Source organism: Ambystoma mexicanum, chromosome 6q (genome assembly GCF_040938575.1).
Source record: "Ambystoma mexicanum isolate Mex_15411 chromosome 6q, UKY_AmexF1_1, whole genome shotgun sequence".
NCBI classification, from domain to species: Eukaryota; Metazoa; Chordata; class Amphibia; order Caudata; family Ambystomatidae; genus Ambystoma; species Ambystoma mexicanum.
Genome location: NC_090937.1, coordinates 1,285,860,819 through 1,285,883,748, shown reverse-complemented (window position 1 = coordinate 1,285,883,748; position 22,930 = coordinate 1,285,860,819).

Sequence of the window (22,930 nt, the reverse complement as noted above, 5' to 3'; positions counted from 1 at the left end):
ACAACAGGAACAATTAGGAGAGCAGTCCTTTCCAAAGACCTCTGCCAGAGGTGTAGACAGGTGTTCCAAGGCACAGGAAAGCTCTGCTCCCTAACCATCTCCAGGGAACATTGGGGTGAATTTGCTAAGGACCGAGCCCTGCCACTATGCTAGTTTTAACTTCATGAGGTTTGGAAAGCAATGGCTGAAAAGCACTAAGCTCTATCATCATACTTGCAGAATAACAGCGCGATAAAATGTGGACCATTATCCGACCAGATGACCCTTGGCAAACCAAACCTAGGCAAATATTCCTTAAGCATGGTTTTCGCCGTTGTCATTGCTGTGGCATCTTTCACAGGGAAGGCTTCAACCCATTTGCTAAAGGCACAAATGACTACCAGAACATACTTGTAGTTGTTACATCGCTCCATCTCGATGAAGTCAAAATGGATCACTTCAAAAGGCACAGAGGGTGGACCAAAACTACCCCTTGGTGTCATCGTACCCTTCCCCGCATTATGCTGTAGGCAAACCATACAATTCTGGAAAAAAACGCTCAGCAGTTTTTGAGATGTTACCATTTTCCCAGACATATTCTAAAATTTTGCAGATTTTCCTAGCACATATATGAGTGGGACCATGGGCCATTGTAATCATAGCGGTGACATATGCATTGGGTAACATCCATTTTCCTTTCAAATTATTTACCCAACACCCTTCCTCATCCAACCTTGCCAAACCCTCAGCCCATTGTTTAAATTCTTGTAGAGTGGCATCTGCTTGAATATTCTTTATCGAGTCAATCCCTTCATCTATAATACAAGTGTTTGTGGCTTCCTTTGTAGCATACATATCTGAGTATAGATCAGTAGCAGTCTGTCAGCAAAAGTGTTCCCTTTTCCTACATCATCTACTACTTTCTGATGTGCCGCGCATTTCATAATTGCTAGTTGAGTGGGAAGGGCAAGCGCTGAGAGTAGCTGAACTATCAAGGTGCCATGTTGGATTTTTATTCCGTGTGAGGTCAAGAAACCTCGTTCTACCCATAGTTTACCGAAGTTGTGAACTACCCCAAAGGCATACTGGCTGTCAGTAAATATATTAAATCTAAGCCTTTCGGAAAATTTACAAGCTCGAGTCAGTGCAATAATCTCTGCGGCCTGCACAAAGTTATGCAAAATTCTCTTGGTTTCCAAAATCGTGCTTAATGTAGTGATGGCATGATGCCATAAGCAACAGTGTATGTACCATCCGGAAGTTTGAAGCAGGAGCCATCGCAAAACAGCTCCCCTTGTGGATCATTCAAAGGTGTATCTTTCAAATCAATTCTGCCTTTAGTTTCTTGTTTTGTGGTATAAAGGCAGTCGTGTGACATTTTGTCACTGCAAGCAATATTTTGCGGAAGAGGTAACAGTTCATCCGGATTCAATATGCAACACCTTTTAATTTGAATATGCGGTGCAAACAAGATCAGTTCATATCTTGTTAATCGTACGGAAGTAAGGTGTTGTGTTTGCGTTCTTTTTAATAGAACGTCTACAGAGTGACGGACCAACAAGGTTAAAGTATGGCCTAGGACCATACCCTAGCTCTTCTTTACAGATGCAGCAGTAGCAGCGACAGCTCTCAAACATCTCGGCAAAGCGCATGCAACAGGATCAAGGGTGGAGGAAAAGTAACCGCACAGTCTATTCTCCCCCCCATGTTCCTGCGTTAACACAGCTAAAGCACATCCATCACATTCATGCACATACAACTCGAAGGCCTTATCATAATTTGGTGTGCCCAAAACTGATACTGAACACACTGCAGTCTTGAGCAGATCAAAAGCTTTCTGATGTTCCAAGTTCCACGGTAGTGGCAAAGAAATGCCCTTCTTTTTCAACGCCAACATTGGTTTGATCACTAGCGAAAAGTTTGGGATCCACTGTCTACAGTAAGAAGCCATTCCTATCAAGGTTCTGACTTCCTTCTGTGTATTTAGGACAGACATGCTAGAAATGCTCTTAATCCGTTCAGGTGTCAATCTTCTTCCCTCCTTTGACAGGAGATAGCCTAAATAGGGGACCTCCTGTCGACAATACTGAAACTTTTTCAATGAAGCTTTATGTCCACGCTTTGCTAGATGAATAAGCAATAACACAGTGCCTTCCTTGCAAGCACTTTCTGAGTCTGCAGCTAAAAGAAGGTCATCGACATATTGCAGCAATGTACAAGTAGAAGGCAACTCAAGTGTATTGAGCTGCTCTTTCAAAGCCCTACTTTAAATGCTCGGACTCTCTGTGTACCCTTGTGGCGCACGGGTGAATGTAAACGAGCGTCCCCCTAGGGTGAACGTGAACTAATATCTACTATCCATGTGTATAGGAATGCTAAAGAAGGCATTCTTGAGATCCACAACACTGAAATGAGTAGCAGAAGCTGGAATCATTGTTAGTATTGTCGTTACATCAGGCACAGTTGGAAATTGTGGAGCAACAATCTTATTGATAGCACGCAAATCAATAATGAAACGGAAAGGAATTGCATTATCCCCTTTCTTGTACACCGGTAAAATTGGGCTAATGCACACACTTCCTGTAATTTCTTCAATCACTCCACGATGTACAAAATCAGAAACTATACACTTCAAAGCTTGCTCACCATCAACTGAAATCTTATATTGTGGAATTCGTGGCAACTTAGCTACTTGTTTCAAAACGATTTTAACAGGCTCAATTTGCAAAATACCAACATCATTGTCCTCAATCGGCCATAAACACGCCAGAACTTCACTAAATTCTGGCGGCAAAGGTCTAGTCAGAAACTGTGAGGCAGAAAATAACTGTGGTGAAATCGTCAAATGCACTCCATCCGAAGAACAATGAATTACAGCATTTAATTCCTTGAACAGATTCAACCCTAACAAATTCTCTCCACAGTTCGTTGTCAAAAGAAACGGACAGTGATCCGTAAATGGACCCAGTGAAATCGGTACCAGCAAAGAAACCGGACTAACCACTGGCATACCAGAAATCCCTACAGAAACATTTTCCTGCCCTGACAGTGGAATGTCTGGAACCCGTGAATGATCAATGGAACACTTCTGTGCTCCTGTATCTATAAATAGATGCTTCCTATTCCCCACCATCATCTCAACGTAGGGACCTTTCTGATTAACGGGAATAGGTGTTGGTTCCAGACCCTACTTCGGGCTGTCCAAACGAAACAATATATCGTCAAAGACAAGATCTTCAGAAAGATAGACAGTGGAAGGATTATCAAAGATATTTCTACTATCCACACTAGGTTGCTGATTATCTTGCCAAAAAGATGGAGAATTTTGAGCGAACTGGCTTCTACCGGGAACCCCTACCCCATGGCGGCCTCTGGATCGTCTACCCATGACACCATATGTGTTATTCGACCTTTGCTGGAGGATCGGACATTGTGCTCGCCAATGACACTCTTGTCTGCAATAAGCACATTGGTTCATGTGTACAGGACCCAACGGCACATTACTTTGTGGAACGAACTGATCTCTAAACTGCGTACTACCACCTCTAGGTCCTCCAACCATCTACGTTCATTTAAGAGTTTATCGATTAGTTCATCTGATGCATGAAATTCTTTAGACGGATATATTTTCTGTATACCAAGTTGTAAAGCTCTATCCATGTTTCTAACAGACTCTGTTTTTGTTGATCATACAATAATGCCTTTTCAGAGTTTGACATATGCCGACGTGCATGCTTCTCTTTACTCTTAAGTTGGTACATAGCCTCCTTTTTCCAATTTTGTATTACATCAAATGCTGCAGGTCTAGTTTTTTTCTTTAACAATATGGATTCTAAATACTGTATTCGGGAAATCTAAAAACTACCATTGATTGGCCACGGAAGTTTGGAAGCATGTCTAGTTTGTACGTGCCAAATACCATTGAATACTATACTTCCAATGCCGTACTTACAGTACATAGTACATGGCGGTGACCCCTCCTGTGGTGCCAGATGGCCAAATTCCAAAGATTGTCTGTCTCTGCGGAATAACGCCCTGAAACAGGCACACCATTTCGTAGGCATATCAGATTACTGGTGTTACCTGGCACCGATTGCGCTTGCGAGAACAATACTACAACCAAATATCAGGATACTTAGGAATCGGGGCACGACTCACCTGATTCAAAGGACTAAAGGACCCTCGTGGCTGGCAAAACTGCCCACCTCGATATATGGACCCTCGTTAAGATGCTGTCTCGGACCGTGAGCTCACCGTCCAGGGATTGGATCGTGCAGTACTGTTGAGGTGTCGCGTCTCATCCAAGAAGGGGACTCCTTTCTCACCGTCCGATCCCGGTCCGATAGCCGCGTCAACTCTTCAACGAGGTGGCATCAATCTTAAGGGTCCCTATTCGGGCACCATCTGAAAGAACATGGAAATATCGAGGCTGAGTACCACAAAAGGAAATACACCAATCACGGGCTAAAAAGATTCACAGATCTTTTATTACTGTACAGTTTACAAATTAGATTTTTACAAGATCTGTAAAACGTAAATATAAGTTTCCAAAATGTTAAAGTTTCGAAGTTTCACAGTTTTCTTCGGGTTCGTGTCAGACAGACAAGAAATTCACAAGGAAGTCAGTCAATTTCAGCGGTGCCTTCCACCCTTATTCTGCGGTCTTTGATCTTTTATATGGCACTTTCCATGATCTTTACCATGGCTATGGTCCATCTCGTTTTTTCCCCGGAGATCAGGCGGGCCCACCAAACCTCTTCCTCGAAGAGTTTTGAATCTTCGAAGAGCGGTGTCATATAGACTGTTCTCACCTGTCTCATTTCCGGACAAGTCAGCAGCGAATGTCTTAATGTTTCGGGTTGGTTCTGGTCTACGCATAGTCTACAGATGTTCGAACCAGAGGTTGATCTGATAGCCAAAATTTTGTTAGTTGGCATCATGTTTAGGCAGGCTTTCATGAAAAACTTTCTCAGAGATTTATCTGGAAATTTGGCACAATATGCCAAGGGGACTTTCAGTTTGTTAGATGTCATCGGTAAGTGTTTTAGCAGTTTCTTTGATGTTGCACCTTCGCTGGTTTTGATCCAATCCAGATTTTCCAGTTTTACTTTCACTCTTTGTGGATTGCCGATCAAATCTTCCTCTGTGCAGGCTATGTCATTCAGCTTACTTTTTAAAGCTGCCACCCATAAGTTTAGCACGGCACAGTGAGTGCTTTTGATTTCCTCCACAATCATCTGGTATACTGGAAGACTGTCGGGCATCAGGGTTTTCCCAAAGAGCTGAATGCTACTTAGTTCGACTGTTGACGCCAGGGACAGTAGACCAAGTCCACGTCTGATTGTTGTGACTGAGGTAGAGTTCGGTAAACCAAGGACCGCTTTCCTCGTGTGGCCTTCCAATTTTGGCCATAGTGAGACAGGTATGTTTAAGGGCGCGTCCATCCCGCACACTAGGGAGGTAACCACTTTTGCCTTGTAGAATTGGATTGCTGGCAGTAGTGAGAACTTTCCATATTTTTTATCGATTGTTCTGGTTTGTGCCATTAGGTTTCAGATTTTATCCCACAATGTCTGCTGCATTTTGGCTTCCTTTGTGGAACTATCAAGCACGACTCCGAAGTATTTGAAATCGGTAACTATCTCGATTTTGATATTATCTATGGACCAATAAGGGATCTTGTTTTTCTTCTTTGAATATCTTTCCAGAATACGAATTTTTGTATTTGACTTATTTATTTTGAGGTTGTTGTCTTCTATATATTGAGCGAGGTAATTCAGCTGTCGCTGAAGACCAATCTGGGTTTGGTCCAGCAGTATCAGGTCGTCCACGTAGAGGATGCGGGAGACGGGACGTTTGCCTATTTTTGGTGGAAATGATCGGATCTTGTTTTCTGTCTCTTTATAATCACCCAAAAAGGCAATAAACAGGGCAGGAGCTAAGGGGAAGTCCTGTTTAACTTCACGTTCTGATGGAATTTCTTTGGACAGGAGGCCTTGCTGGGTCAAACGCACTGGTAATTTGTTGTTTGTGTGTAAAGCCTTTATGGGTTCCAAGATCGACGGAGGACAGTTCCAGGCTTGCAAATTAGACCAGAGTTTTTGTCTATCTACTTTGTCAAGTCGACAAAGGCTAAAAACACTCTAGGGGCTCCAGTTCTGATGTTACTTTTAATTATGTTTAATAGCAAGATGTTGACCGATGTCCCCAAACTTTTCTGGAAGCCCATTTGAAATGGGTCGTTACAGGGCGAAGCTCTTGCCCATTTCTGGAATTTAGCAAGCTGTAGAGTCACAAAGATCTTTCCAATGATGTCTAAAAGTGCAATTGGGTGATAACTCGCTGGATCTTCTCTAGGACCCTTTTTAAAGATCGGGACTACCACCACTTGGGACCAAAAGCTTGGAATATCTTATGCTTTCACACACTGGCTGAAAACTTTACTAATGAGGATTGACCATTCTTCCGGATGTTGTTGTCGATGTTCGTCAGACCATCGGGACCTGGTGTTCTTGAAGATTTCGATTACATAATTGATATTTTAATGTTGTCCTCGTCAGTTAAATCAATCCACAGAGCCTTAGAAGATCGCTCCGAGACCTGGGACCGAATTGAGGGGAGTTCCAACAGATTGAGGCACTGAGTTTGATAATTGGCCGTTAATTTGGAAGTCTGTTTCTTTGATTAGGGCCCAGAAGTCCATGATTTCTTGCTAGTTAAGGTCCTTAGCATCTCTTCAGCGTCGTTCTGGTAAAGTGTTGCCCTGTATTTTTTCAGCCATGATTTGTTCTTTTTTACCTCTAGATGGAGAGCTTTTCGATTGACCTCGGTGGCATACATTTTGGCCAGTCTGTTCATTTTCCTTAGAATCCTCTGTTTGTCAACCAAGGTCTTATTATATTCATGATTGTTGGTTTTGTTTTCTTTTTTTCGACCAGTCCTTCCCACTTTGTAAGTCAATAGCAGGGGAACGTAATTTAGTCTGGGTGTCACCTGAGATAGTGTTCCCATCTCTGAAGGTTTTGTATTTTTCCGTTAGGTCTGTTATATCTGATGCCGTCAAACAAAGGCGTGTTGGTTGTTTATTCACTTCCAGGTTCTTTTTATGTGTTCATTTATTTTGAAGATAACTGGAGATCTAAGCCAAGGACAGCAAGTTGTGGTCACTTCCTTTAGTTCTTATTACTTTGAAAGTTGAGATGAGAGGAAGCAGGGCATGGGCAATAATTATATAAATTCAAGGTTGCCTTTGAGTTGGCACTTTCCCAAGTAGGAAGAAAGGGCTGGTCGCCTTGCACCCATGCAACATTGTGGAAGTTCTGTGATGTCATTAAATTCAACCAGACCTCGCCATGCTTTTTGGCTAATGAGATGGTCGTCTGTTTCTTGATGTTTTCACTTGAGTTGGTACATTTGGCGTTTACGTTGTTGCAAATGATTATATGGGATGTTTCATACTCCAAATAGATTGTATCAATGGTATCCACCACCGAATCACAGAAGTTTTCAGGTGAGGTTCTTTGCGGATTCCAATAGAGGTGGATAACTTCCAGCTGTGTTGAGGTACAAGAATTTGAACCCGTTTCAAGGTGTTTCCATGATAATAGGACCGCCAATAGGCCATAAGACTCCACCAGTTTTTTAATGATGGTAATCCCTGAGCCAATCCGGTCCGCCATTAAAGGACCAGAGGACGGGCGGCCTAAAGCACCTTGGGCGGCAGGGGAGATCTCAATGGAGAAGCCACCAAGAGTTGGCTTCTCCACCAGCCATGTCTCTTGGAGGCACAGCATGTCAAAAGCTCCAACAACTTGGCTCTCAGGTTTTGTCAGGTGCGAGTGTCGTATTCCGCGACCCCATAGTCGGAGGTTTGGATGGCGAGATGACGTGTTCTTGTTGTCAGTGGTTGTAGAGAAAACTTTCTGTAGGTGGCCATTGCTATTTCTTGCCTTTGTTGTTAACCATCGATTGCAGCCACTTCCAAGGACCCCTCTGTGGCCTTTCCTTGTTCAATTTATTCAATAGATCACTTGGAAATATGTCCTGAGTGCTAGGTACTTTCCAGATTTTTTTGTTGGACCCAGCGTCACTTGAAGCTGGCCTGTGTTCTTGGGTGTCTACAATTTTCTGACATTCCTGTCCCTTTCAAATTTCTGTCCCTCCCTTCCTTTTCATTCCGATAATGCCCGTAATCACGATTAATTTCTGATCTGTTGGATTGCAACCTGTGTATGCAATGCCGTGTATCTTCCGGAGGTCTCAGTTTAGCATCCCATCTCTTATATGTGTAAAGCTCTTCTGTTCTTGATGTATATCAGTGCTTTTTTGGGGCTGTTTCATTCCCTTTTTCGTGTCCTCGATTCTGTATAATTGACTCTGGTAATTCCGCAAGGCGAAGGCCCATACGTTCAAGTTCGATGTAAATTTCCTGAGTCAGGTCTTGCACTGAAGATGGCCTTTATGTGTAGGTATGCTTTTGCTTTCTGGTCTCAATGGTAGGGCTCGATCAGTGAAAAATCTTCTGTATGTAATGATCAGAGGTTGTGCACTTTGCTGAGCAGTTTTAGTACTGTTTTCCTATTTAGGACCATGTACCTATCTTTACTCGATAGTTGCTACAGTTTAAAGATTTGTGTAGCCGCCTTTTGTTTACAAGCATGCAATTGAAGACTGTCGGCCTGCACATCGAATCCTTATTGTTTAGCCCCGTGGGGCACTTCTGATGACATATTTGGCCTTGATCGAACTTTGCGTCTTTTTTTGTTTGACGTGAAGACGATGGGTTGCTTTCCTTCTCTTGAAACCCTTACCTGTGAGTCTATAGGTTTCTTATCTGAGGAGGATCGCCCGTCTAGAGAGGCAGACATTTTGCATTTTGAGTCTGGGGTTGACGCTGAAATGTTGGTGCTTTCTGGTATTTGTTCAGCTGGCGGGGCCACTTCTGACTGGACCAAAGGCCTCTCTGCGGGGTCCCGATGTTCGGTGATGTCCATCAATGAATTTTCCACCATAAAATCTTCAACTGTTCGTGAAGATTTAGTGGGGTTCCACCACCACACAGGACGACTGATGGATGCCTCGATGAGTAATAGGGTTATTCAGGGCTGTGGGTCTCACAATTTTTTCAAATACCTGGGCAATCGGCTGCCCTACTTTTGATAGGGTAGGGGGATCATTTGCCGCTAATTTTAATGTCACTTTATGCTTGTTATTTGCCACCACTTCACAAATTAAATTTGTTTGGGAGGTGTGCGCTCTTGGATGCAAAATCGTGGCTTGCGCCCCTACGATGTTTGACTTTGTTGAAGAGGGCACTGTCCCCAGATGCGAGTACTCTGAGGATGTTTGTGTTTCTCACTGTTTTCTTTGAGCCAACTGAATTGGCACCTTTATGAGGATTTAGTTATTCTTTCAGTGCCACACATCTTGATTTCCATAGCATTTGTGGTTCTGCGCTTTATTTTTTGCTCCAAAGCTGTTTTGTATCCTTCTACGTAGATTAGTTTAGAGTGCATCATAGCTAGGATCGTAATTTGGAGTTGAGCAGCTTTTAAATAACCTGCAATGTCTGGCCAGCCCATAACTCTTGCCCCCACTCCCTGAATGTTCAATAAAAAATCTTTTTATTGATTCACAGTCTCCTACCTGCTACACACAGTTGAGGAATTCCTTCTGCCAATGTAACAGTTCTGCCCTCTAAACTCACATACGCAGCATCTGAAACAGGTATATCAGGTGAAGTAGTACATTTATTTACAATATCGCTATACACGAGAAACTCATGGTGACACATGTAAGTCAGGCACAAATGATCACAGTTCAAGGGTGTTTATTGAACAATGAAAATGTATGCAGGTTGGAAAAACTCCTAATCTAAACCTAACTCTAAGATGGAAACAAAGGTTAACCATCAAATGAAAAATAAGGCCGTCCTAGTGGCGTTGTTTCAAAAATAAAAGGGCCTACACTAAGAAACTTATTGCCAAACCTTACAACTACCACACAAGGGGTGTGGGAAAGTTCTTAAGAAAAGAAAGAAGTGTTCTAAAAAAATAAGTCAGAATGCAGTGGCTTGGGTCTCCCTTCCCCACGTTTTAGCTTGGGGCATGATAGGAGCTTGGAGAACAGTACTGTCTCGGGCTTATCCAGCACGAGACAACAGATCCAATGGCAGTTCTCAGGACCGGCGATGGCTAAGTCTTGTTTCCTCTGAAATTATCTTGCCTTTGGGACCTGATGTAGTCAAACAACAAACCAAAAGTTCCTCTAACAAATGAAAGTTCAATCCCAATATTCTCTGGGTGATGGGTTCTCCCCTGGGTCCCCCTCTTCTGGGCTGACCCTTATCAATTGTATTCCAAAGTTTGAAATAGGGTGATGACTTCATCCCTGGATCCCTCTCTTCTGGGCTGTCCCTTCATGTACTTTCCACATAAAGTTTAAATATTTTGATGAAAGCTTCGCCCTTGGATCTCCCTCAGCCGGGCTCGGACCCCTCTTGACTGTCAGTACTCAGGGAATATTTTCACCCCTGGATCTCTCTCTGACAGGCTCAGACCTCTCTTGACTGATAGTACTTGGGTTATAGCTTCATCTCTGGCATCCCTTCTTCGGGTTCACTCTTGCCATTTCTTTTAAGGTCTGCTTTTACTTTTCTCAATGTCGGGGCGACAACTTCTCACCCTTAGATCCCCCTCTGCTGGGCTTCGACCCTTCTCGATTCTTAGCCTCTCCTCACTGAGGTTACTGTGGCTCTCGAGCAGGGTGATAGTGGTTCACCCCTTTTCACTTTTACTATTCTCTTGTTACACAGTTCAGTGTTTACGGGATTCACTTCCCTTGCTTTCACAGCACTTCGCTGGCCTTCCTATGGCCTTCTGGTACCTGTAGTTTCTCTCATATGGGGCTCGGTTAGAGCGTCTTGAATGAGCACCCACGTGGTGCCACTTTCGTTCTGCAGCTGATATCCCCTTCACACTTTTAACAGTTCATTCAAAGTTAATTTGCTTTGTTCAAAAGTTGCCCCGTTCTTATCGATTATGCCCTCGACTCACTGGATATGATCAATCGCTTGGCTTTTAGCTTCTCTGGTGTCTGATACCACGTGCGTGGGAGCTTCCCTCGCTCCTGCCTATCAACATAAGCCTGCCCTGTGTACCGTTGACATCTGCGGCAGGACACTCGTGCTATTGTTTGCGGTCTTAGGCTCTCTTCCATGAAGGCTCCGCGGGTCTGGGAAGAAAAGGTCTCTTCTCTCCTCACCACCTTCTCAATTCCTGCCACCTTTCTCCTTCGCTTGAACTGCCGCCTTGGATCAGCCATCTCGTTGTGCAGTCTTTCGTACTCGCCTTTCTGTACTGTGCCCTTTGGATCCCCCTTTTATCCCTTTGGGGAAAAGGAAGGGCCGTCAGGTGTGCGTGATTAAAGTCAATTGTCTGACTTGGCCTGGCCCTCGGGTTGGGACATGTCAGGTATACAGGTTCTACATCAGTCCGTTGTCTATTGTGTGATGCGAAAGTGTTGTACAATGGACGAGAACGAATGGTATGAAGAACAGAACATAGGGGATGATGGTTCTCTGTTTCAGTGGTATGGGATTTCCGAAAATGATTATCAGAAGTACAGAATTGGTAGGTTTTGCAGGGAAAATGGGAATGTTCGGATTTGGAAAATGAACAAAGGGGATTGTTGGACTCATAGTGATTTTTCAATGCAGTATACCAGGGTTTCAGAAAAGAATAATTAGAGGGACATGTGGTAGAATAAAGGGGACGGATATGGGAATATTTTAATGGAGACCAGTGAAACAAGGATTCTGGGAGTTATGCTCTTTAGGTATAATCGGATTTAGGACCTTAGTGGATTGATTACGTATGGAGGGGTTTTAGGATTTGGGCCAGAGAGATCTAACAGAAGGAAAGGAGATTTCCCAGAGCATAACCCTGGGTTTCCCTACTCAGGTGTTCCGCCCCCACTGGTCCACCCCAGGAACTGGATCCAACAGCAATGGCCATATCCTGCCCACCTAAATAAGGGATTCCGAAGGTCTACTGGGAGAATACCCTCAGGGTTCTCACACCCACCTATGATTTCAGCACTCGTTTACACTCATGGAGGTCCTTATGAATCAGCTCCATAAGGCATGGAGAATTGCCTTTCCATAAACTTATGGTCCTTCTGGTTAAATAGATGCCCATATATTTAATGGAATTCATCACCCAGCTGAACAGCCATTTCCTTTCCAGACCTTTCCTTTCTGCTTGTGAAAGTTTCAGATTAAGGAACTCAGACATATTCATGTTTGAGTTGAATTCTGAACTTTTCATTAAAATTGTATTTTATTGGCATTTTCATCAAACAATACACCTCCCCCCTCCATACCCCCTGTGACCCTACCCCCACCTCCCTGAAACAACAACAACCCATGGACATCCTGCTGGCTTTCCCTGTATAATGTAGGCAGCCCCTTCAAACCAGAACCAATAGTCGTAGTCTCTGCAGGCACCAAGTAGTCCTGAAGTCATTGCAGAAAAATGACAAAAGCAAATCCCAATCATGCTGACATTTCGGGTGATCACCCTGAATCGAATAAGTCACTCATTCCAGGGCTACAAAGTTCCAGATCTTGGTGACCCACTCATGTTCTGTCGGGGCCTCCTTCTGTTTCCATTTTTGTGCCACCAGGGCCTCTGTGCTAAAAATCATGTATGCTTTCTTTTGTGCTTTTAACGTCAATAGTTCAAGGGCATTCCCTATTCCCAACACTGCCTTCTCAAAGCCTATGTGGATCTGTGAGCCAAACATCCCCTTTATAGCTGTGTTAACTGTGTCCCAAAATGGTTGTAAGCCAGCACACTTCCACCAAATGTGTCCCGATCTACCCACACCCCCTCCAACAAAGGTCAGTTACTGCTGAGCAATATTGGTGCAGTTTTTCGGGGGTAAGATGCCACTGCACCATTAACTTGATCCACATCTCCTGAATCTGAAATGCACGCGTGATTTTGGGTATGTTCATCCATAGCTGTGAACACCATTGGGTGACACAGGGCGACCTTCTATTGCCTCATGTAGAACCATTCCAGGCTCTGGGGACCCTCAGAGAATATTTTATACAGCGCTGCCAGCATGTGTTTGTCCCCTGAATAAGTCTTAATATATTTTTCAAAAGGGGTGGGTTCCCTGGTCGCCGTTGTTTTGACGGTTGGGCCCGTTAACCAGTGTCTTAACTGTGAGTACCAATATCTCACCAACTCACTCAATCAAAATACCTGTTTGCACTGAAGAGATGAACTGATTTCCTGGACCTCCACCATGTCCCTTAACTGGTGGTGCCCCGGCACCTCACAATGGGTAAAGGGTAAAGGCCCCCTGCACCACTCCAGGTGTTAACTGGAGGTTCCTAAACAAAGGTGTCAGGGGGGGGGGTGAACTAGGTGTCCCATACTTTCCCCACTAGCGCTGTTATCGGACTCATATACATGTTCTTGTGTCTACCAGATTGTTGGTACCCAAGTTCTTCCTCCAGAGGCCTACCCACCACTGCCCTGTTGATTTGGCACCATACCATACTGTGATCTCCCGTGAACCATTCTTGCACCACTCTAATTTGGGCTGCTGTGTAGTAGAGGTGGGAATTGGGTACCCCAATCCTATTTTGCGTTTAGGTTTCATCAGTACTTTCATCGATACCCTTGGTCTCTTACGATGCCCCCATCAGTGTTTGATGCGACCTGAAGAATTTCTGAGGCACTGGTATTGGTAGGGCCTGAAAATAATGCAAGATCTTCGGTAGGACCATCATTTTGACAACATATATCCTACCCGACCATGAGATTTATAAAGGCCGCCACTCGGCCAGCAATTGCTTCAGCTTCCCTAACAGAGGTGAACAGTTAGCCTGGTAGAGGGAATCTAGAGAGATAGTGACTTGCACCCCCAGGTACCTAATGCTCTTGTGTACCAACGTTCAGGGGACAGTGTGCCTCATGGATCTTCATTGCCAGGATGGACACATTTAACAGTTCCAACTTGTGGCATTAATCGTAAGCCCTGCAACGTAACCAAACTCCCTGAGCTTCCTTGATTTCGCCGGAAACGTTGTGTCTGGTTCAGAGATCAAGAGAAGTATGTCATCCAGGATGGCAATAACTTTATGCTTTATGCTTTATGCTTTGCCTCTGAAAGTGATTTCCCCGATTTATTGCGTTGACCTGACCCTTGCCAGCACTGGCTCTAAGTGAATTGGGTACAGGAGCAGGGAGAGCGGGCACCCCTGTTTAGTACCCTAAGAAACCCTGATTCCCTGTGACAGTTGGGCATTAATTGCTAATTGCAGAATAGGACTCTGGTAGTTGGCCCAAATCATCGATAAGAACCTCGACCAAAAATCCATGGGGTCGAATGTGTGGAATAGAAAGGACCACTCAATAACATTTACTTTGGATATAGAGAATGAAGGATGTTTTATTCAATGGATTAAACGTTTACTGAATGTTAAAATATATAAACCTGATTAAAAAAAAAGACCACTCAAAGCAGTCAAACGCCTTTTCGGCATCTAAAGCTAGCAACATTGCTGGGAATTCGATCTTGGTAGTTTTCTCTATTAAATGGCAAACCCGCTGTGTATTGTCAAAGGTTTGCCTACGCCAAATGAACCCCGATTGACCTGGATCGATCAAATTAGGGAACAACTTTTCCAATCAGGCTGCCAGTACCTTAGTATACATGTTCACATCAAGATTGATGAGGCTATGGGGCAGTATGAACAGCATAACATGCTTTCTTTGTCAGGTTTAGGGAGCAACACCACTTTTGCCTCTTCCATAGTCGGGGTGTTTCGCCCAGCATTCCGAAATGAGCGGAATAGTGGCACCAACACTGGGATCAGCTCCTTCCTGAAAGTTTTATAAACAACTGCCGGGAAGCCATCTGGCCCATGGCTTTATTAACTGGCAGTGACTTAATTGCAACCCTCACCTCTTGGGTGCAATATCTTGTTGCAGTTCCTCCCATTCCCCAGGCATAAACTAGCGGGCAGTGGGAGAGGTATCTGTCCTGAGCCTGTTCATCAGGCGTATTCAACTAGTACAGCATGGAATAGAACTCTGTAAAGGCCTGTAGTATGTCACTTGTGGATGAGCCCCACATCTCTGCACCATCTTAATTTTGAGGATCGTCCTGGACACAGCTTTCATTCTCCCCTGCTGCACCAGGAGCCTTAACATAATACCTTTGCTGTAAATAAAGCAGGGACCTCTAAGCCCTCTTGGTTAGTAAAACCTCAAATTGGCCCGTAATCTGCCTGTATTACTTTCTTAGTGCATGCCTGTATCCCCTTCCATCTTGGCCATTACATGTTGGAGTTGTGTTTCCAACTCTACCTGTAAGTGGTTTATCTGTTTTCCCTCTGTACGTGTTTTGCAATGAGATCTCCCCGCATGTTTGCCTTGAATGCGTCCCAAATGGTGCGTTCCTGTACATCCTCTGTTCCATTATTTTGAAAGATATCCCTAATTTTACCCCGTAGGTCATCACAGATCACCCTATCCTTCAGAAGATGACCCAGAAATATCCACCTCCCGAGCCCAGACCCCTTACTCTCCCAAATTATGGCAAGGGTAATGGGCAAATAGTCTGAGACTGCTATTGCTGCTAATTCTACCGCTTTCACCTGGCACAGTACAGTGTTAGACGGCCAGATGTAATCTCTCCTCGAGAAGGATCTGTGTACATGGGAAAGAAGTGTGTACCCATTTCCCCCCTGTTTCTCCCACCAGCATTCTACCAGTTCCAGTCGGGCAATGTGTTCATGCTGCTTCCTAGAGGGGGGCCCCATGATTGTGGTAAATCCCTGCACTTCTGTCAGTTTATGGGTCCCATGCTCCCTCTGGCTAACCTCTCCAATCTAGTCAGTACAGATCTCAGGAACCCATCCTGCCCTGCATTGGGCCCATAAATTGAATCCAAAGTGTTATTTCCCTCTTCCCACCTGATAGTTACTGCGATGTACCTACCCTCATTATCCCCCTCAGTGGCAAGAATACGTAGACCAGGATGTTCCCTGATAGCTTTTTAAGACTACTCCAGTCTTCCCCTGTGCGTTAGACTGGATTATCCGGGGGTAACCTTTATTTTTCAACCTGTTTCCCGGAATATGTGTTTCATGCAAGGCCTGGCTTCACCCTTCCCAAAAATTGCTCCACCCTCCATCTTTTGACTGGTGAGTTGAGCCCCCTAATGTTGAGTGTGGTCAGAGGGAACAACTTCTTGCTACCCACATCCACCCTGAAGTGCACCATCCCTTTGAGCCAGGTGGCCACACACTCCCTAATCCCCCCACCCTCTCCCCATCCTCCCCGTCCAACCCCAACCCCATACAACCTCTGGTCAGGCCCAACCAACCTGTAAACTCCTCTGGTACCAAGGCCTAGGAATTGAGCCCCATTAACCACCTAGAGATAAACTGTGAGAAGGACTCTGTCTGGGAGGTATTTAGGGCGGGAAAGCTAGATGTAAAGAGGCCCCAGGCTCCAGACGGCATTTTGGATGATGCAGATGGTCTTGAATTTGTTCTTTGCGGTCACCAGGAGCCAGTGGAGAGATTTTAGGGCAGGAGAGATGCAGTCCCTGGTCTTAAGGCCAAGGATAAGTCCTGCATTTCTTTTCTGGATTAGTTGAAGGGGGCAAATGGAGGATAGAGGCAGATTGAGGAAGAGGCTGTTGCAGTAGTCCAGCCTAGAGAGGACCAGAGCTCTGGAGACATTGAGTTTCTGGGGGAAGGTGAGGAAAGGGAGAATGCCTCTGAGGAGGAGCAGCTGAAAGTGGGCCTTCTTGGCAAGGTCTGTGATGTGTGGAGAGAAAGAGAGTGAGGAGTCGAAGATGATGCCAAGGCTTTTAGCCTCACAAGATGGTGAGGGAAGGTGACACATTTAGGGCAGCCAGAGAGTAGGAGGGAAAGGAGGGAGAAGGGGTCCAAATGAGAAGGATCTCAGTCCTACTGTCATTAAGGTAGAGATCCTTAGCAGTGCACCATGCCTGAATAGCAGTCAGACAGTCACAAATGAGAGAGGAAGAAGCGGAGGCAGTGGAGTGAAGCTTGAAGGAGAGCTGCGTGTCATCCGCACAACATTGGAAGTGAGGCGAGAAGGCAGAGATCAAGAGGGCCAGAGGGGCAATGTAGATGTTGAAGAGCCACAGCAAGATGATTGAGCCCTGTGTAACACTGCAGAGGATGAGTGTGGTGGAGGAGAGGAAAGGTCCCAGTTGAACATAGGAAGGTCGGTCAGGTAGGAAGGAGGATAACCAGTCCAGTGCCAAGTCTGTGATGCCAAGGGTATCGCAGAGTCAATTTATAAGGGTGGCATGGTTGACCGTATGAAACACAGAGGAAAGATCAAGAAGGATGAGACGGGAACGAGAGTTGGAATCAAGATTTGAGAGCAAGTCTTCATAGGTGTTTAGGAGAGCAGTTTCCGTGGCTCTGGCTTCTATGAAGCCAAACTGGTGGTCCTGGAATCAGTCAACAAATTCAGTGTGGTGGATCAGTTGGGAGGTGACCAACTTCTCCAAGAGTTTGCCAAGGAAGGGGGTAATGGAAATAGGGTGGTAGTTAGCCAGGCAGGAAGGTTTGGCAGAAGGCTTTTTAGGGAGAGTGTGCACAAAGGGGTGCGTGAAGGGAAATGGGAAGGAGCCAGTGGCAAATGTAAAAGGTTTAATTGCAGAATGATTAATGGAGATATTTATATTTTAAATGAAAATGTATTAGCAGTGAGTGATTCATTTATTTTTCAAATTGTACTGATGTTCAATGTTGGTTGTCATAGAGTGGTAGTAGTGTTGAATTACTTTGGCACATTGGGCCTGCTCTGCGGTAAGCCTGCAGCATAGAATTATTGCTCGGGATGGTGGTATGAACTTCATATGAACAAAAGCATATATAGTGGATGCCAAATGCAGACATCAGGTCTTATTAAATACCTTGAGGCCCTATCATCTGTCATAGTGGATGAGCGTACAGATGAGTAATCACATGCTGAGATAACAGTTTAGTTTAGTTTATTTATTTGTAAGGCTCTCCAAGCCCTGAGGCACCTGGGCAAATGTATTTCATAGAAAGTTTACAGACAGTACAGTGGCAGAGTTAGGTTTGCACAATTCACAGATAATACATTAGTCAAGAGATAACATTCACGGGGTTTACAGAATGGCATTACTTAATTACAAATTATACAAATCATACATTTCTGTGGCAGCCGAAAGTGGAATCAAGAGGCAGTGGGTGTTTAAGGCTCTTGAGCAAGTAGCCACATTTTTGCATTCCTCCTGAAAGGTTGGTAGGCATGTTCAGATTTTATAGGTAGGGGTAGCATGTTCCATAATTTGGCTGCTAGAACAGGGAAGCTACTACCTCCTGCCTTTTGTTGTTTGAAGCCCAGGAATTTAAGGCAATGTGCCTGGGCCGATGTTGTCCAACAGTGTCATGTTGAATTGGTTCCAGCTCCTGATACATACACATGGAGCTCCAAACTTCATGAGTGACTCAGCACTGCCTTGACTTGTCAGAATTAGAAATAAAAGAAATTGAAAAAATATATCTGCCAACGACTGGTGACAACATAAAGCATGGCAATCATGTAACATTGAAGAGTCCAGCATAGCACACACATGCCAGTCATAAGAGTCTGAATCTAGATGCGTGTGGACAGAAAGGAATTTTCCTGCAGGACATCATTCTAACATCCAAATGCACATATTTCTGTCTGTATTACTTAGATCAGGAAGGATCACAAAAACAGGACACAGGGGAATTCAGTTATTTGTGACCTGTCAATACAATCCTCAATTTCAGTCCAATAATGTAATTGATTGCATTACCAGCAATTGGAGATGTATTTTGTTCAGTTCTATCAGAACCCATTAGGCCCCAAAAGGCAGGTTTTGTCGTATATAGATTAGGTGACAGTCAAATGTGCACTTAAACATGCAGACAGAATTTCTAACAATCTCGTGGAGAGATTGTTATATTTCGTTAATTCTCAGAGTCTATAACAATGATTTAAAGTCCCTTAATGTTGCTTTTGTTAAGAGGAAAATATACATTGGGGGTCGCTAACCAACTTACTGTTTGATGTTCAGGCACATGTGGTTCTAACTCCTGTCATAAATGGGGAGTCCATAGTGCAATGGAAGTTTTTTAATGGAGTTTGAAGTCCAAGAAATTCCAAAGATCACTTTCCAGAAGGCCAAGACATCCTTGAAGTGTTTTATGGAAAACATACCTTTGTATTTTGAGGCAGAGTTCAGAAACCAGATTCCAGGATTAGTCAATTGTTACCCAATGACCAGCTTGCAGCGTATTTTAGTGTGATAGTGCTGTATAGTGTAACACATGAGCCATGAAGAGGTTGTGCAGGATGCAGGCAGGTACACAGAGGCTTGCATTTTATTCCCAGATTCAGGTTCTTACTTATTTATGAGCCACAAGCAAATAACAGACATGCACATAAGACAAGAGACACCCACCAGCCACTTCTCTCCACATTCATTATGTCAGCATTCACTCAGCAGATAGCTGAGATCTCTCACATTCATAGTGGCCAGTAGAACAAGAAAGAAACCCCACACAGCACCCTCTCTTCCAACACAAACAGAGCATCCATCCATCTTTACTATCTCTCAAATACACAAACATACACACAGTAAAATATGGGAGCGCACAGGCTCCACAAATGTCCACAGCGCCTGGGCAGACTGAACCTACAAACGCTTTCGAACCCAGTGGCCAGCCAAGCACAATTGGAGCCCCACAATGCTGAGACAAAGCACCATACGCGCACACACACCAAACCTGCCACTCAGATTTCCTAGGCATATGCCCTACGGCAGACATGCCCAAAGAAAAAATGTCAAGAAACACTAAAAAAACTATATATAAGACTACCAACTGGAACACTTTTTTGTATTCCCACATTGCTGGGACAAACAAAACATAAACCCATAAAGTCCATCTCTGAGCCTGCCATACTCAGACCAGGCTTATACCGCTGGCACCATGACAGTCTCACATTACCTGAACAAACACTAATCAAAACATGTTCTGCGGGAGTCCCACAACCTCAACCATAACACCACATATCAAGGTGTCCATAGACTCCCACAAGTACAGGACGACCCATTGCACACATTTATGACTGAGCCTGCTATGATGAGGTCAGAGCTCCCGCACCTGCACCACGACAGCTCCAGATTAAAAGGAAAACGCTAACCAGCCAACACATAGCCTACATTTGTAGAGATTGCTTTTTTGTAACTACAGAATAGCTATCAGAATCGCTTCATCCCTCACGTGTACAAATACTCTGATACTGCCAATATACTATATTACTAATATATATATACTATACTAATAGTATATATTATATATATATATACTATTATTATATTATTATATAAATTATTATTATATTATTATATAAAGTATACTAATATACTATACTATTATATTATATATAATATATATATATATTGTGTATATATACAATATATATACAGTATACTGCCAATTTACACACCAGAAGTCATAGGATCCACATTTTACAGCTTTGACGAGCTAATGGCCTAGATCATAACCTGACAGAAACTCAGTTATTACCTAGGGCCCTTTCATTTTCTGCTAGATGCAACTCAAATGCTGTGGTCACTGCTTATTCAAAGGCTCATCCTTGTCACTGAAAAGTTGTATCTGGTGTCATAGGAATGATATAGTGGTGACACAGGAGGCTTGTAAGTAAACAGGTAACAAAAGAAATATAGGAGTTGCCTAGTTATCCAGAGGTACTTAGGCCATAATATAGACTTCAACGTAGGGGTGTTTTTTTTCTCAAGGGAGAATGTTTAGAAAAGAGCCCATCAACTTGGTCCTTTCTGAGCATGTTTCTGGGTCTCCTGAGTTAAAGATCCCAAATCTGAACATTAATGTACATTCCACTGGTCCTTATTCTCAAGGGCCGTCGTATACCACCCTGTGCTTCTGGGAGCTCAGAGCTCCCTGCGTATAGTGTAGTTTGTGTAGTTTATTGTATTGGATGTAAGTAAACAGGGACTTTTGCTTTATTCTTACATTATGTTTCTCAATCATTTAGAAGCAACACACACACACATAGAAGACAGCCAAATGGCACAACTCCCAACTTTGCTCATCCCCCAACTTACACACCTACAGAAAATACATTCAAGTCCAATCACTCACTCTGCAGATATCAACATTCGATATCACATTCATAATGGCCAGCAAGGCAAGAAACAAAATCCAACACAGTCTCATTACAGTAACATCCAAAATCGGCTATTGTCTTATTAACTTTCTCTATGTTTGACATTTTTTGTGAAGCAAATCAAAGTGCTTTCAACATGAGAAAGATGGAATGCATATTGCTGTATTTTGTCATACCTGACCAAGAACAAAATGCGGAGTGCAAAAGGGGAGAGTGTGTGCACTGCCTTTTGCCCTCCCCTTTTGCACTCTGCCATGCAAACTGAGCATGCACCGCCTGCCATGTACGCATGGCAGAAGGGCTTCACAATAGATCACTATTGCAAAAAGCCTGCAGGCTCCATAGGGATTGTCATATTGATGTCTCCATGGATACAGGGAGGCAGGTGTTGGGAAAAGGAAATTACAGACCAAGCGCCACATCGACTACCGGACACGCTGGCAGCCCAAATGCCAGCCGCATTTGACATCACAGACACCAGTAACATGGGTCCCAGGTGGACCAAATGGATAAGAGACTTCGACCTATACATGGGGGCCACCGGGCCGATCGCAGATGCATGAAAGATACACCTGTTGAAGCTTGCAGTGGGCTCCGCCATAAGTGACATCATCGATGAAATGCCCCCTGACTCCATTTAGGACCTGAAAGATGCGTTGTTAGTGTACTTCACACAACACAGCAACGTGGATCATGAGAGACACCTTTTTCATAGCACTAAGCAATTAAAGGTGAAACTATGGACGCCTATGTAATGTGCCTACACACAAAAATGAAACATTGTGACTTTGCCAACTACTCCAACACCTAGGCTCTATGATCTCAGGCTCTATGACCTCAGGCCTGAGACTCACACCAAAGTAGGGTGTGAGTCTCAGGCCTTAAGGCGAAAAATACTACAAATGTCCTGCACGTTGGAAGAAATACTAGCTCTAGCCCACGACAAAAGGGCCATAGACTCTCAGGTGTAGAGTTTCGGCAACACCACACCTGTTGAGAATATTCACAGGCTCCAATTAGAGAGGAAGGCAGATGAAGTTTTCTGCTACAAGTGCAGATTTGAATACCCCCACGATGACACCTGCCCGGCAATTGGCCAACGCTGCGGCACCTGTGGCGAGGAGGGTCACTTTAAATTGGTCTGTAGACTATTCCGGGACAAAGGGAGAGACCGGGCCAGAGACACCGCACCCAATCCAAATTGAGAAGCAGTGCATTATCAGGACCTCACCCTAGTGTAAACTGTCAAGGCCAGTCCAGTCAGACAAACCCAGAACAAGCAGCAGAGAGAGAGGAGAGAAAGAAAAAGGTACGTAATGCGTGCGAGGCCAGAACGCAGGTCAAGGTGCCATGTACGCTACCTAGTGGAACAATCTCCAACACACTCGGACCCCAGCTCATCAGGGAGTGATCAGAAAAAGAAAGCATACATGTATGCACTAGGAAATCCCATCGCCACTGCACATAGCCCCACCCTGATCATCAAGCTAAACGAGCAACCAACCAAATTTCTTATTGACACCGGGGCCACAGTGAATGTGGTCAGCAAGAGCATTTTAAAAGAATTGCCTCAACAGCCAAAGCTGAACCCCGCCAAGACACCCTTCAAATGCCTAGGACAGTTTGACGGTCTCTGTCGAAACAAAGGACATGAGAAGAAAATACCCATCCAT